We start from the raw sequence: 17,290 nt of genomic DNA, 5'->3' as shown, positions 1-17,290 counted from the left end.
GCTAAGTCCAAAGTTATGGCTAAGTTTGTAAAACTTCTTAGACATTTCATCAAAGACCTGGAAGTTGCTGTCTTCAACAAAAAATATTTTGAGTTGATAGATAGAACATTATGTGGTAGAACATCAAATCAGTTGTGTGAATCAAAGACTTAGCAGAGGCTATGGATTCCTCGCTCACAAAAAACCCCACCATGGACAGAAGGGGTAGGGAAAGGTGTATTACTGAAAAATGAAGATTGTATTGAGGCGATTCTTTTTCAGATGTAAACAGTGTTCCTTTTCTGCTTGCCGTTGTTATACTTCAGTATCTGTGAAGTGGACTGTAATTTATGAAGACACATGCATTTAAGTAGAATAAAATATGTATTTGTACTTCATTGTTCTTCCATGGATCTCAGAGTAGCATTCACAGCTGTTCCTCTCTACTGTATTACCACAACAAGCCTGTAAAGTATGTTAAGCTGAGAAATAGTGACTGCTCGAGGCCACACAGAATGCTTTACACTGTAACGCTTACAGTTATATGGGGATCTGAACTTTCTCCCTAGTCCTAGTCCAGCCCACTGACTGGGCTGGCCCTTAAATGCTTGTTTTTAAGGTCCACATATTTCTTTTACAATAAATAAAGGTAAAGGTAAAGGGACCCCTGACCATTAAGTCCAGTCGTGACTGACTCTGGGGTTGCGGCGCTCATCTCACTTTATTGGCTGAGGGAGCCGGTGTACAGCTTCCAGGTCATGTGGCCAGCATGACTAAGCCACTTCTGGCGAACCAGAGCGGTGCACGGAAACACCGTTTACCTTCCTGCCGGAGCGGTACCTATTTATCTACTTGCACTTTGACGTGCTTTCGAACTGCTAGGTTGGCAGGAGCAGGGACCGAGCAACGGGAGCTCACCCCGTCGTGGGGATTTGAACTGCCAACCTTCTGATCGGCAAGTCCTAGGCCCTGTGGCTTAACCCACAGCACCACCTGCGTCCCTTTTACAATAAATACTACCACACAAACAAGGACCTCTCTAAATCTATTAGTAAGACATTAAAAAGACCAGTCTTTATTCTTTCCACGGTGCTGTATTATACTTTGGTTTCCCTTCAGATTATATACATATTTTGCCTTTTGCTATCATGCCACATTATTATTGAAGATAAGATAGAATTATTGCAATGATTTGGAGGGTCATTTCTTTGTATGAAGAGAAGTCTTCGGTAAACCAAAAGTCAGACCCAACAAACTGTTTCCTTAAAACATCACCTGTGCCCAGGTCATGGTGAACACCTGCTTCTCCAAGTAGCTTCATTACCCCTTTTTACAATTAATTGTTTAGTTGATTTAGATATATTTACACCCTACTTTTCAACAACAGACCTCCACCTTGGCTTTCCCTACCCTCTCATTATGGTAAACACTGTAGCCTTTGAAAGGGAAGTAGGGGGGGGGGTGGAACTGCACACTCAGGGTGCTCCAAGACAACCTGTTTATTGAGCATTCATCCTGTTTTGTTTGTGGGGAGATCAGATGATGTTGGCTATTTCATCACCATTTGTTCAGATTAATTTGCAGGGAGGTTAGATGTCATCATACCAAAGCACATGTTTCCCCAGCACATTCCTCATTATACAATCTTTTGGGGAAGTGGGTTTGTTGCACAAGACTTCCCAATCAACCATGACTGTGCAACGTGAATTTGCAGGTATGTAATTGAAACCCACCTGGAAATGGCCACCACTTGGAAGTGCTCTTTCCCTTCTGTGAACTTCACTGCTGCCACTGTGAACATCTTTCTTATCCTTGGCTGGCTCCCCTAAAACAACCCTTTATCCTCTGCAACTTAGGTTCTCAAGTCAACTTTCTTACTGACCCAGCCAATTTACTGTACTGGATAGAGTGACAACTGCAGGTTTTACAGGTGACCCTAAGTGACTTGGGACCTAAACAGTTGAAGGAGTGCCTATTTCTATGTAGTCCTGCCTGGGAATTAAGCTTGGCAGCGGAGACCCTTCTTAACACCACACTACTAGGAGTTGTATATCAGGTATCTTTTCTATGGTGGCACCACAGCTTTTAAAATCTCTGTCACTTGAAATCCAGATGATGGTTCCTCTGATATTATGTGGATGCCATCTAAAAACATCCAGGATTTTTTTTTTTTTGGGGGGGGGAGCAGACTTTAAGTTGGGGGGGGGGAGGCCAGAACGGAGTTATCTGCAACACAGTTGGTCAGTTAGTTAAATATTTTTATTTACTTACTTGATTTGGGGGAGGGGCAGCTGCCTTCTTGCCCCCCACCCCCGGTTGCGTCCATGGTATTCATACGGCATTTTATTGAAATGCTGCATGCCAAGAGAAACTGTCATTTTCTCTCCATTTGTGATGGTTGAATTTGTTTGCTGAAGAAAAATGAACAGGACTTTTTGCCCATTGAAGGGAGTGTTACACATAACTTCTGTGCTGCTTTGAAGTTACCTATCGCCAACGGTCATTATAATTAGATATGCTACCCAAAGCTACCCTTAGGCTGTAATCCCACAGACTCATACTTCTGAATAGGCTTCATTGAACTCAATGACACATATGTCTGAGTAGGCATGCTTAGGATTGTGCTGTAAGTTTCAATATATTAATATGGAGAACAAGAAATCAATCCTAGGTTGCATTTAGACGTGGGACTTATTGTGTTAATTTTACTAATTACAGTGCTAGCGGTACTGCCCCACTTTCCAGTGTTCCTTTCACACTGCAGTAGATTGTTGTGTTTTGGAATTGTGGCTTTTTGATCAATATACTGCCATGTTTTGTTTTGTTTTTTAATTTTAGTTGGCAGGAAAGAGCCGTATGCCAGTGTATGAGCCCAAATTTTATTATTATTATTATTAACAATTTATTATTTATACCCCGCCCATCTGGCTGAGTCTCCCCAGCCACTCTGGGCGGCTCCCAATCAAGTATTAAAAACAATACAGCGTTAAATATTAAAAACTTCCCTGAACAGGGCTGCCTTCAGATGTCTTTTAAAGATGGGATAGCTACTTATTTCCTTCACATCTGAAGGGAGGGTGTTCCACAGGGTGGGCACCACTACCAAGAAGGCCCTCTGTCTGGTTCCCTGTAACCTTACTTCTCGCAATGAGGGAACCGCCAAAAGGCCCTCGGCGCTGGATCTCAGTGTCCGGGCTGAACGATGGGGGTGGAGACGCTCCTTCTGGTATACAACACAAAACTCCTGTGATTTTCCAAGTTAACGAGGGTTACAACCCCCCCCCCGAAACAATGCAGAAAAGTGTAGTAAAGTGCTAGACTGAGAAGTGGCTCTTAGGTCCTGTGAAAGACCACATGATATGCAAAAACAAACAGGTAAGGAAACATCATGAAGATGGAATAAAGTGTCATCTAACCACAACCCTAGATAGACTTCTTTCTTTCCATATTGTGCCACTCAGAGCCACTTGGCCATATGTAAGAATGCTTGTGTACAAAACTGTAGGTCGTTCTGCAACATGCGCATGTACAGTGCTGGATTTACGTATAAGCTAAACAAGCTATAGCTTAGGCCCTATTCTGTTAGGCCCCCCCCAAAAAAAAAATTAAAGGAAAAAACACCTGGATGTACATTTCCAAAATTTTAAGTTAGAGCTTAATAATTATTTCACTATTAATATACTTCTTCTGAATCGTATTTCACTATTAATATACTTCTTCTGAATTGTATTTCAGTTCAACTATTACTTTGATAAAATAGATCTATTGTTATGTGCAAATATGCTATAAATTACTATAGAGCATATATTCAACACAAAAAACAGTGACAATTTGTTGTTGACAAAGGACAGGTGGACATATAAAGGGCCCCATTACCTTCAGTAGCTTAGGGCCTCATCAAACCTCAATCCAGCCCTGCACATGAAGAGATCTTGCAGTTCTAACGTTGATTTTGTTTTTCTTGCTACCTTTTCTTGCTACCTTGCTCCAAAAGTGAATCATAGAAACATAAGAATCTGAGTCAGACCATCCTAGCCCAGTATTGGCTACGCTGACTGGAAGAGGCTCTCTAGGGTTTAGACAGAAGATGTTCCGAGGAGATGCGCTGGTGATTGAAGCTGGGGCCTCCTGCATGCAGAGCAAATGCTGTACCATGGAGTTAGTTTAAAATCAGGCTTTGGTGGAGCTTCATTGATGCTAGTATTGACCACAGGTGAAGAGATCACGCATGGATTTATCTTATCAGTTTCGTAGCACATAATGCTGACAATGACAAGAAGTACAGTTGAGAAGAACTTTAGTGAATCCAGTAGGAGAAGGGGATGAATTTTCCCATTTTCCTTGCTTTCCCTTCTTTTCTAATGATAAGATTAAAAAAAAATTAATATTTTGACACACAGTAGGCGCTTCAATTAAACACTGGCAGAATCAATTGCTATTCTTTTCTTCGGTAATGAAAATGGGATTTTTATTTGAAATTCTTGGTACAAATGCGAAAGGCAGCATCTTCAGCTCCTTCATTAACTGTTTTATTTGAGAAAACAATTAATAAAATCAAAGTCAATCTTTTCCCCTCACTATTCCACCGAGGTTAAAATAGATTAGTATTCATATAGTTTTCGTTGTATATTGGAAAGCTGAACAACACATTTTATTTCTAACAGCAGGGGAAAAATGAAGAAAACCAAACTTAATTACACTGGTGATGTTAGGCCTTGGAATGGTTAAGGAAGCACAAGAACTCCTGTTGCAAATTTCTGGGTTCAGGACATTTATAAGTTGTTAGTGAAAATCTCAGAGGGCTGAAACCTACTGTAAAACAGCATGGAACCCAAATTGTTTTATTTTCAGAACTTGAAAACTTGAAAAGAAGGCAGTACAAGCAACAAATAGATTAATACTTTTTTTTTAAGCATGCGTTCATTAGATCAGATTCATTTTTTATTCATGTTATTACATTAGTATAATAATACAGTTTTAATTTTATGGAGCTGTAGGCATTTAGGTAATATCAGCTCTAGTACTGTGTGTGGGCTTGATGATTTAGCTTAAATCATTCTAACTGTATGGAAGCTATTGGGATTCTGCTGAGTCGTATCAGCTAAAAATCTGACCTCCACACTATTTTAGAATATCTTTCCTATGAAGCATCCTCTTTCCTTCCTTTCTCATTAAACATTTATTCAGAAGCAGCAGTGTGCTAGGCACTGTATTGGGAGCAGAGTTAGCATGGCTCGACCCAGAAGGCTAAGGAATGAAATCAGATAATTTTATGTAATGAATGAGATTTCCAAGAAAGAAGGTGCAGGACACAAGCAACATGGACAGGGCAAAAGTGAAGGGAGGAAGGGAAAGATTTGGTGCAGGAATATCAACACTTTGAGTACTGTTCAGTAGGAAGAGAAATTGTTTGGACAGATGGATAGAGGAGGCATTCCAGATACAGGACAGTGTGAAATAAGGCACAAAGTTTTAAGTGTGGGATGAAGAGGCAGAAGGTTGGGAATTACATAAATCAGCCATTTGTCCTAATGGACTTTATCCAGAGTTGTCCTTAAAATGTTAATTTTTCTGACCAAAACTCCCAAGCAACTGTTTTGCTGTTTAATTTGATTTCCCCCCCTAAAAGGTTGCTGTTCTCAGCTAACTGACTCCTCACTAACTTATTTAAATAAAACCAATATATATTCAAGCATTCATGTGGGCATAAACAGTACTAAAAGTTTTAAATACGTTTGGGGGGTGGGGATGAAAGCTAAACCAAGCAAAAACCGTGAAGGAGTGCCAGGGAGAGATAATTCGCATTGACTTCCTAGGAACAAGTGTCTCCTAGCTTCAAATTTGCATGTTCTTTGTAGCAATCCACTTCTGTACCCATGTGAATATCCATCCCTGCACTGCATCAAGCTGTGATATGATGGGATGAGCTGACACAACTCATTCTGTTTCTTTATTTTTGCTCCATGAGGTTGCTGCGCCCTGCATTCCACTTTCCCTGCAATATTTAGGGTACCAAACCAGTTCTTAGAACCACTGAAACATAACTATTTGGGGATATGAATATGCAGGCTGTGTTTGAAGACTAGGATGAGTTGTATCCAACGATGCCGCTCAGCTGATGATGAGGCTTCCATCAGTGGAAAGAGAGAAGGTTTGGATTATTGTTATTGTTTTTATTTTATATATTGTGATTTTTGTGTGTGTAAACCACCCTGAGACCTCCAGGTATAGGACGGTATATAAATTCAATAAATGAAATGAAATGAATGATATACCTTTAGGCACCAGGCGAAAATGTTCCTTTTTAACTAGGCTGACCTGATCAAAATCATATACCTTTAAAATGTGGCTCTTTTTTGGGGGGGGGTACTATTGGATTATTGTTTTTATTTTGATTTTATATATTGTGATTTATTTATTTTTGTAAACTGCCCTGAGACCACTGGGTATAGGGAGGTATATAAATTCAGTGAAAATGAAATGAAATGAGAAGGAGGCAGATTTAAACAATGTCTCATCCTCTTGCATTCTCCTAAATCTGTCTGCTCTGGATCAGGTTTAGGAGGGGTGTAGAGACTTATGGAATCCCCATTTTTGAGGCATCCTTTGCCTGAATATATCTTAAGGCACTGGTAGCCAACACAATGCTCTCTAGATGCTACAATTCCCATCATCCCTGATCACTGGCCATGCTGGCTGGGACCAATGGAAACTGGAATCAAGCAGCGTATTGGCGAGTATGTCACTGGCTCCCATGCCTTTAAACAATTCTTCACTTACATGTTGAGGTGATCTTTTAAAAGTCTTTTGATAGCATCCTCTCCATTAGTAGCCAAGTCCATATAGCATGGAAATGACAGTGGCTGGAACTCAGGCGTTTTTGCACATGAAGCAAAAAATGCCAAAATGCGTCTGCTCACAATTTGAACTCATCTGAGCCGAGGCAACACAGGACAGAAAATTGCTCCCTGTGATGGCCACTTAGCAGATAAGCCTAGCCTTGTTTAAAAAGCTTTGTAGGACTAGCTCTCCCTTCCAACTCTGATTCAGATACAACTGGCAATTATATTAGGTTCTCATGGTCAAACTTTTAATTGGCAGTGATGTTGCAGCAAATGTTCTGTTTAGTCTGATTTTTTGTTTGTGTACATTGTCTATATTTATATATAAACTGTTCCGATTCCTAGAGTTGGGAAGGAATGGAAGCCAAAGCAAACAGACAATTATGCAAGTGCTGTTTTCTTAAAATCTAATTACCGGACTTCAGTTCCTAGAGTAACATAGCGTACAATCATTTACCAAGTCAGAACTTACCACAGTGTACTTGTGGTGCCTGCAGCAACCTTGCCAAGTGGCGAGAAATCGTTCACACCCTGTCCCAAAGTCTGGGGAATCAGAAGCCTGGTGAAATTCTCCTTACTATTTGGCAGGGCAACCCAGGCTCAAATGATTGTATACACACTGGTTGTAAAAGTTGCCATTTTTAAAACTTCTGTTTCTTTTCACCCTATTCAGAGCCCCATATTTGCTCTGCTGTGCTCATGCAGAGCTCCTGTTATGCCCAGATTTCACATTGGAGTGCCTGTTCCCCTAGCAAACTGTTAGATGGGCATGATGACATCTTTCATCTATAAAGGGGAAACAAGGTAATATTTTCTAGCATATTTCATTTTCTGATGTAAAAGCCAGTACTCGGAAACACATCATTGAAAGCAATCTATTAACAGTTTTCATTTGCCTTTCCCCCCTTTTTTGAAAGCATTATACGTCTTGTTTTTGTTTTTGACTATTTCTGGTCGTTTTCATGATGAGAACTATGCTGGAACACACTCTATATTTGATGCTGATGCCCTTGAACGGATTCATTTAAACTGATAGGAATCCATAAGCATAAAAACCAATATTATTTCATGTGTAATATTGTCATTGTGGCAGGCACAGTGCATCATTTCTGCTGGAATTGTTTCTCCTAATGCATAAGTTACCAGAGTGCATTATAGATGAATGTTTGCTTCTTTGCAACTTTAACCCTCTGTTCATTCAAGTCTTCATTTAAAGCTAAACAAACAGGCTGGTAGATTCTGTTGGTGTTACGGATCTTCCTTGAAGACTTTGTTTCATACATTTGATGCTTGTTGCTAAAATGCTTGAAAGCAGCATTCTCATTAATTAGCAGCCTTACAGGAATAACAATTAACATCTTCTCAAGCAACTGTAAATTAACATAGTTCACACATGATTAATGTAGTTTTTTTTGGGGGGAAAGGTATAGTCAGGACTGTGTGTACAATATAAGGAATAAAAAGAGACAAACTTTTCTGTCCTCACCATTCAAATGATTTGATGTGTTTTCCTTTGCACATCACGTTGAATGTGTTACAAGCACAATAACGAAAAAGGGTCACAAGGCCAGAAATAAATTCTGCCTTTAAAACTCCTAGTGCTAATTAATCACTTCTGATTTCTAATGAAAACAAATATCATTAGGCAGGTATTGAATTAAATAGATAGCGACAGTCTTTTCACACTGGATAACACCAAAGCTGTCCATTTTTCAAAATTTTTATTTCAGAAAAGGAGCTCTATCTGAATGTTGAAGATCAAGCCTTTCCTAAATTATAATAATATTTTTTTCCAGCTGCACGATCTGCTGGTTTTTATAGCCTATAATTATGAACTTTGTATTTCACAGGTGTCCTACTGTCAGGGTGGGGTGTGTGTGTGTGTGGAAATCTCCATCTTTTTAAATTATGGGATGCTGCCTCGTAATGGCAGAATCTAATCTGTTCCCAATTTGTGTCAGCATTTTTCATGGGGTGGGGGGACTCAAATCCTCTATAAAACTAGGAATCAGTGGAAGGTATCCCCCCTCCCTTCTTTTTTTCTCTCTGGGCTTCATAAGCCCAATGCAATTAGGCAGCAAGTGACTGTATGCCATATGCATTTATTGCTCTTCTTAGCATGTGTTACTTTGATGTGTTAGGCTGGAAAGCAAACTCTTTTTCTTGGGCAGCCTTCCTCCTGGGTCTTTATACTGCTTAGCAGTTGAGTGTAGACTTTGAAACACAGCCTAATTTAGAGGCAGATGCTGCAGCTGCTGCTGTCATTTCAGCCATCTCCCCCCTTCCCCGATTTTGCTTTGATGTCAGCTTAGAGCCGTTGTTGTTGCATTCGGTACACTGGCTTCTCCTTCCTCAATTCACAAAACAGAACCTGCATAATTTTAACCATTTGTGTGTGCGCACGTGCGCTTTTGCTCCTAAATCTTTCCCTAGCAGCCCCGCTCGCTGAGGACGCCTCGTGTAGGAGTCACATGTGTTGTGCCAGCCTCTTTCATAATCACACGGGAGAAGAAAGCTGTACGGCAAAGGAAAACAAACAAAAAGTCCCTTTGAATTTGACCCTTTGATGTTCAGCGAATGGCTACGGACATCAGGAAAAGAAGGCATGTGTTGGCCGATACCAAAGCCATTCAGTGGTTTCCAAAACCTGCACAGGATCTGAGCATGATCGACAGAGCCAGTTCAGATATGATAAACCAATTGTCGGAGAAACATGCAGAGCTGGTACTGGGCTTGCAGTTTGGCCAGGCTGTAGGCCCAGAGATGTCACCATAGGAGAGGCCCTGCTTGTGGTGTCTTTGGAGTTCAGGGCCTTGGAGTTCAGGGCCGGTTCACCCATGAAGCAAGGTGAAGCGACTGCCTCAGGTGGCAGGATCCACAGGAGCAGCAGATCCATCCTCCAAGGAATGCATCACCTTCCACTGCAGCTGTGGTGACTTCCTTGGGGCTGGATTGCAGATCTTTATCCCCCCTTGTTCCTGATGTAGATCTTTATGCACCACTTCTTCCCCACTTGAGCATGGGGGAGGCTACACCATTTTGTGGTGCGCCTCAGGTGCCAAAATGGCTTGAGCCAGCCTTGCATGGAGTGTCACCACACAAGACGGGGTCTTCTCAGTCGTGGCACCCCAGCTGTGGAACTCCCTTTCTACTGAGGTCAGATTATTCCCCCACATTATATGCATCCAGATGGCAACTCAAAACCTATTTGTTGTAACAGACCTTTGGACCGTAATCTGAATGACATAATTTGTATTTGTATTTATGCTTATATTTGTGTTTGTGGAATTAAATGGTGATTCATTTGCCATACTTTGTACTATGCTTTTAATGCTGTAACTTTATTGCTAGCTGCCCTGGGTTCATGTGAGAGGAAGGGCAGAATATAATAAATAACATGTCAAAAAACTTAATTATTATTAATAAAATATACATTTAATGATATCATCATCATTATTTGATGTCTCAGACAGAAAGCCCATATATGTACAACTGAGGTCCTGCTTAAATACCTACCTGTGAAGGCCACCATGCTGGCAGGCACTTGGAAAAGGGCCTTATAAGTAGTATCCAGTCCCATTTGAGATTAGGGAAGCCTTATCCTTTGACAGTTTCAACTGCGGCAATGAAGAACTCATCTCTTTTCTGTTTCCTTTAGTGGCTGATGTAAATCAAACTGCAGATATAATTATTATGGTTTGGTTAATATAGAGAATATATTTGCTGGGTATTTTCTGTTTTGTGCTGGCTCTTTTTATGAAGCAGATATCCAGAGTGCTTTTAAGTTCTGTTTTATTGGTTGTATTTTCATGTGTATTTTGTAAGCTGCTTTGTGAAGAATTTTTCCAGAGAATGGAGTTGTACATCTGTTAAACAGACTTCCTTAGCTCTTCACATGATGACTCAGAAAGCAATGAAAGATCTCATCTGTACATTGACTATGGATGGATCTAGACACGTCAAAGAAGTGATTCAGTTAAATGCATTGTAAACTCAGACAGGGAAATCCAGTAGGGATAGAAAGGACTTCACAGCGCCATCAGGTGTCATAGTGTTATATGGCATATATAACGCATATAAAACACTTTTTGTTTCCCGTCCTTTATCAACCAACCCCAGACCCATCCATACTTTGTTGTCTATGTTAAGTGCTACCAAACACAGGTTATAACTAATAATCAAGTCTGCACTGTGTTGGATATGGTGCTGAAGAAATGATTTTGCATGTAGCTATCATGGCACAGAGTGCCTATCACCAGCTTTAGCCTATGCATCAACTATACCCCTTCCTGATCAGAGATAATATGGTTGCTATGATACATGCTTTGGTAACCTCATGTTTAGGCTATTGCAATGCACTTTGCGTGGGGCTGACCTTACAGCTGGTCCAAAATGCAGGAGCCTGGGTTGTGCAGGGTGCCCCTTTCACACTAGAAAGGCACTGGCTGCCTTTCAACCACCAAACCAGATTTAAGGTCCTGCTACCTGCATATAAAGCCCTAAACAACTCTGGCCCAGGTTACCTGAAATACCACCTTCTCCTCCACAGCCCAGTAAGGCTGTTAAGATCAACACATGGAACCTGGTTAACTCTGCCATGGTAACATGGAGGTGGGCATTTTCTCAGGTGAAACCAGTGTTGCAGAATGCCCCCCCCCCCGAAATACAAGAGGCCCCATCAGTACTGGCATTCTTCCAGCTCTTAAAGACACTTGTTTAGTCAAGCATTCCCTTGATTCCCTAACGTGAACCTCTTCCTTATATTGTTTTAATGGGCTTGTTTATTGTACCTTTCAGTTCCGGATGTTTATTTTGACAATGAAATTGTTTTATTGTGTTTTTTAATTATGTGCGGCTACATTTTTTAAATAATAAATTTTATGCTTATAAACCACTTAGAAGCCACTTGGGAAAAAATGAATTAACAATAACAATAATAATAATTCACCACCAACATTGCAACTTTGCAGGGCCTTCCAACAGTTTTTCCATGTGGTTTGTGGCCTTGGTGGGAGATGTAAATAATCCACCGCAGTATATCGCAAGATGTTTGCTAGGCATTTTGAGGATAAAATTGCTTGCAGCTGCCATGGCTTGGAAAAAAATTGTTGACACGGATCAGTCAGTTGCAGCATCTTCTGATCCTATTTTGTGAATGATTTTTAATCATTAAACCCTTAAGGTCTGTGAGACAAAATCCTGGGCAAGGTCTAGCCAACCACCTGTTTGCTTGCTTCTTGCCTCTCTTCGCTTATCACATTTTGCATGGAGGAAGCAGCTACCTGGGTCCAGGAGGAGGTAAATATGGTACTGAGAGAGCTTGTGGTCTTAACTCCCTTAAAGGAAGCCATGATAGAAACTGCACCTGAAGAAACCTGACTTCGACTCAATGATATGAACAATTATTGGCCAGTGGCCAATTGTAGAGGTCCTTGAGTAAGTGGTTATCAGCCAGCTCTAAATACTCTTGGATGAGACAAATTTTCTTGATCTATTTCATGTGGGTTTCAGGCTTGTTTTTGGGGGTGGAAATTGCCTTCCCATCACTCTGTGGGTTTATAATCAATCAATCAATCAGTTAATTAATTTATATACAGATTACTTGCCAAAGTGACTTCTAAGCGGAATGGATGTGGATAAATTGCCTGAGTTGGAGATTGGAGGCTGGGCTTGGGGTGAGGTCGAAGGAAAGGGAGGATAGGTCCTTTCATGTTATTGTGTTTAGCCAGAGTTTTTAATGGCTACCCTGTTGGTAGTGAAAAATTCACAATTTTTTAAATCTGCCATATTTTCAATTTACAATTCAAGTCTTTGCCATTCATTATACAGCATTTCACATCCTTTCTCTCTATCAGTATCTAAGTAATACACAGCATATCCTCATAGATGAATCATTATAATGTCAGATGTTAAAAGTCATGAATTTCAGTGCCCAAAGAACCCTAGTAAAAAAAAATAATTGTGCTTGTGTTTTAGTCATGTAATGAGAAGCTGAATTTGAAACGAGGAATTGAGGTGTGTGCTTTTCCTTCAGATTTTATTTCAGTGTTTTGTTTTTGCTAATAGCAAGTAACAAACTGAACAGAATGTTCAGGTGTACAGTGGTACCTCGGGATGCAAACGGGATCCGTTCTAGAGCCCCGTTCGCATCCCGAAGCGAACATAACCCGTGCCCGCGCATTTGTGCATGTGCAGGTCACGTTTCGGTGCTTCTGCACATGCGCGTGACGTCATTTTGACGGTCTGCGCATGCGTGCATGGTGAAACCCGGAAGTAACATGCTCTGTTACTTCCAGGTTGCTGCGGAGCACAACCCAATTTGCCTAACCCGAAGCGTATTCATCCCGAGGTATGACTGTATTATAATGGTCTTTTTGTATTCCAGCAAGATACCCCCACCCCCCACTCCAGAGATTTGCTTACAGGGGAGGATCCAAGAACAGTTCATCACACTATCAGTGGCACCCATCAAAAAAGAGGAACACACATAAGAGGTGCACTAGCATTTACTGATTTAGGACCTGTCCTTGCTATGGAGCTCAGTGTGCCACACTCTGGACCTTCCACCTTTCAAGCCAGTGTGGTGTAGTGGTTAAGAGCGGTAGACTCATAATCTGAGGAACCAGGTTCGATTCCCCGCTCCTCCACATGCAGCTGCTGGATGACCTTGGGCCAGTCACACTTCTTTGAAGTCTCTCAGCCCCACTCACCTCACAGAGTGTTTGTTGTGGGGGAGGAAGGGAAAGAGAATGTTAGCCACTTTGAGACTCCTTCGGGTAGTGATAAAGCGGGATATCAAATCCAAACTCTTCTTCCTCTTCTTCTTCAACAACCCTGTGGGATAGTTTAGGCTGGAAGAGAATAACTGAGCTAAGATCATCCAATAAGTTTTATGGGGATTTAGACCGGTGTCTCCCTTGCCATAGACCAATGTTACAATGCTCTAATACATGGGTCAGCAACCTTTTTCAGCTGTGGGCCAGTCCACCGTCCCTCAGACTATGTGGTGGGCCAGACTATATTTTGAAAAAAAAATAATGAACGAATTCCTGTGCCCCACAAATAACCCAGAGATGCATTTTAAATAAAAGCACATATTCTACTCATGTAAAAAACCCAGGCAGGCCCCACAAATATCCCAGCGATGCATTTAAAATAAAAGGACACATTCTACTCATGTAAAAACATGCTGATTCCCAGACTGTCCACAGGCTGGATTTAGGAGACGATTGGGCTGCATTCGGCCCCCGGGCCTTAGGTTGCCTACCCCTGCTCTGATATGACGATGGTCATGAAATGTTATTAGTGGTGTTTTAAGTAATAGTATCAAGAAAACAAGTCCTGCCCTGAGGTGCTTATTGTCACGATCTGACACTCTAACAATCTGAGCGGGCAACTGGGAGGAGTGGAAGAATGAATGTGAGGGTCACAGTGGGATCAACCCAAAATTCTTCATTGCAATTTCCCATACCCATTCATAAAAGTGGGAGAGGGTATTTCAGGGGAGTGGGAGGAAACTTATCGCTTCCAGCCACTGGTGGCCACCACCACCATTGAAGCATCTGTCAGAACAACACTATGTCATGTCATTTGTGGGGAGTGGAATGATGGATAACAGTGGATAGTCTTTCGGAAGAGCAGGTCTTTGGAGCGATGGCTCCCTTGCTGCAGAACTTCTTGTTCAGAGTGTTATCCGAGATCTGTGGAATTCAGCAGTCATGAGCTGGATCAGTATTAGACCTGGGCACTTCACAGTTTATTTATTCCATGTTTTTAGTTGTCACATTCAATTCTGTAGTGGTTGGGGAAAAGAGTTAGGCATGGTGGTATCTTCAGCAGAACTTGATTAAATGTAATTCAGAAAAAAAGAGTGGATTAGCTGAATGTTAATCACGGTGCTTAAAAAAAGAGAGAAAAAAATCACCAAGGAAAATATGAATATTGTTCTCCTGGATGTTTATAGCACCATTTCTGTGCCTCACCCACAGATTTGTTGCCTGACTTTTATTAGAAAAGGTCAAATTTTGAGTAATTGTTTGATGGTATAATTAAGCCTAATTAACAAGTAATTCCAGGAAGACTGAACTATTATAGCAGTGATTTTGTAGTGATAGACTAACAGAGAAAGTTAGTTCATTTTTAACTCCTTAATAGCTTTCCCTCTACTTATTAAAGAAGAAGAGAAGGGACTACACACTCTGTTTGCCCCTGTCTGTAATAGCTTGAGTGTTGCCCCACTTGGAGAGTCATGCAGATGGATCACGCAGTTCTTATTTTTATCTGTAAGTTGCCTTGAGTTCCATCGGGCAAAAAGGTGGGGTGAAAATAAATATATTAACTTCATCATCACCAGCATCTCTTGGAGATATTGAAGTGTCTGGATGAAAAGGCTTAGTTGCATCGGTACTTAAAAGGGAGCACCACTAAAATGGAGAAACTGTAATCACTTTACATTTTAAGGACTTCCACCATGACCTCTAAAGTGTGTGATGCGGGAAAGCCATATGGGGAACAAATGGCTCATTCCACATTGTATTATTGGAAATAAATTTACATCATGCGTGGAAGAAACCAACCAACCAACCAATCAACCAACCAGAATGGCTGGCAAGACATTGGCAGAAAATCTTTAGTAAACAACTGCAACCCACACAGAGCCAGTGCATATTAAATGTGTGTATGGAACGTTTGCCTGCTATTGCATTCAAGGCATAGTGTAAATCTATAAAATAATACGTAATAGTACACCCATAAAACCATATAACACACCCACCCACCCCAGGAAATAAGCAATTCATAATTGTGTTTCACGTGGGTCTGTGTGGACACCCTTTCTTTCTATATAAACAACCTGCTGCTGCTTTTGAGATCTGGAGGGGAAACACTCTGTAGCACATACCATTGGGGGTCTTTTGGGTTCTTTGGAATATGCACACATGGCCAGCACATAGTACCTTCATCCTGGCCCCCTAACAACAGTACTGATGTCTCATTCTTTTCATTTTATTTCCCCCTGTTGACGTTACTAGTCCCTACTCCCCTATCACCGCCACCACCCCAATCAAATTTGTTTGAATTGATGGTCAATTAAGAACTTTTCTAAAAGTGTTGCAATAACTTGACTGGACTTTAGTAGAAAAATGCAAGCTAAATCAACCATGCATGCCACCAGCACAGATCTGTCGTTTGCAGGAATCTAAATCAAAGACATGGAACACCACCCTTTATTGGTTGGAGGTGTTGCTTGCATAAGTATTACATTTCTAATGCACACACTTTCCCAACACTCCCATTTTTGAATGCATTATTTGATTGGAGAGTGCATTGCAAAATTCAGAGGAATGCAAATTTTGAACAACAACTTTGTTTCAGTTTGTGTATTGCTTCAGAAAGTGTAAACTGGGTAGATGCACATTAAAATGTGGACCAAACTGATCTTCTCGCCCATGTCTACATGTGATGGGGAGGGGGAAAAATGAGGCTTCTTAATCCTTTCTCCTCAATATGATTTTATCCCCACTGGTCAGGTACAGAAGCTCCTTCCGAAAGATGAGTCTCAGTCCATAAGGGTCTTTAAAGCAGTTTGAATTGTGCTTGGAAGTAAACCAGCAGCTAGTAATGTAGACTGGCATGATGTGTTCCTCTCATGTGGTTCCAGTTAGAAGTACAGTGATTGCCTTGTATGTTAGATTACCTGAAATTTCTAAGAAATTTTCAAAGGCATCATCACATATAACATGTGGAATTAACCTCATCTGCAGACTATCAGAACATGAATAACCAAGGCTTTGCCATTGTTGTCTACCCTTGCTGGCAGAGCAAAAGGAAGGACAGGCATCATTCATCATCCATCATTTTCAGTTTTGGTTTTGTTTTAAATGTATAAGCGTGTTGTGTCTGTCTGTCTGTCTGTCTATCTATCATCTATCTATCTATCATCTATCTATCTATCTATCTATCTATCTATCTATCTATCTATATCTATATCTATCTATCTATCATCTATCTATCTATCTATCTATCTATCTATCTATCTATCTATCTCTATCATCTATCATCTCTCTATCATCTCTCTATCATCTATCTATCCATCTATCTCCCCCTATTTGGAACAATGGGAGGGAAAGTACAGTCAGTCGTACCTTGATTTTTGAACAGCTTAGTTCTCGAATGTTTTGGCTTCCAAACGCCACAAATGCGGAAGTTACTGTTATGGTTTGTGAACTATTTTTTAAGCTGACTGTCTGACGGGGCTTCTGTGGCTTCTGATTGGCTGCAGGAGCTTCCCGCTGCCAACCAGAAGCTGTGCTTTGGTTTCTGAATGTTTTGGAAGTCGAACGGACTTCCGGAACGGATTCCGTTCGACTTCCAAGGTACGACTGTAATGACATTGATATTTGCCAACTCATTTGATGAAATTCAGCCTCCAGTTTGGGGGCAGGTCAGGGGACACTCCCGATCTACATCCT

General features: G+C 41.0%; 1 long non-coding RNA gene across 2 annotated transcripts in view; it reads left to right on the top strand.

The window, feature by feature from the left end:
* The window catches only part of LOC309342382, a 225,145-nt gene that overhangs the window by 183,654 nt on the left and 24,201 nt on the right, over nt 1-17,290 (top strand). For both annotated transcript variants that reach the window (XR_014156753.1, XR_014156754.1), the window contains one exon: nt 7,495-7,625. This is a non-coding gene — a long non-coding RNA (uncharacterized lncRNA). The remainder of the gene's footprint in view (nt 1-7,494; nt 7,626-17,290) is intronic.

Source organism: Podarcis erhardii (genome assembly GCF_964252035.2).
Source record: "Podarcis erhardii genome assembly, chromosome: 5".
NCBI classification, from domain to species: domain Eukaryota; kingdom Metazoa; phylum Chordata; class Lepidosauria; order Squamata; family Lacertidae; genus Podarcis; species Podarcis erhardii.
The sequence above is the reverse complement of the archived record's forward strand: the minus strand, read 5'-3'. Positions and strand labels throughout refer to the sequence as shown.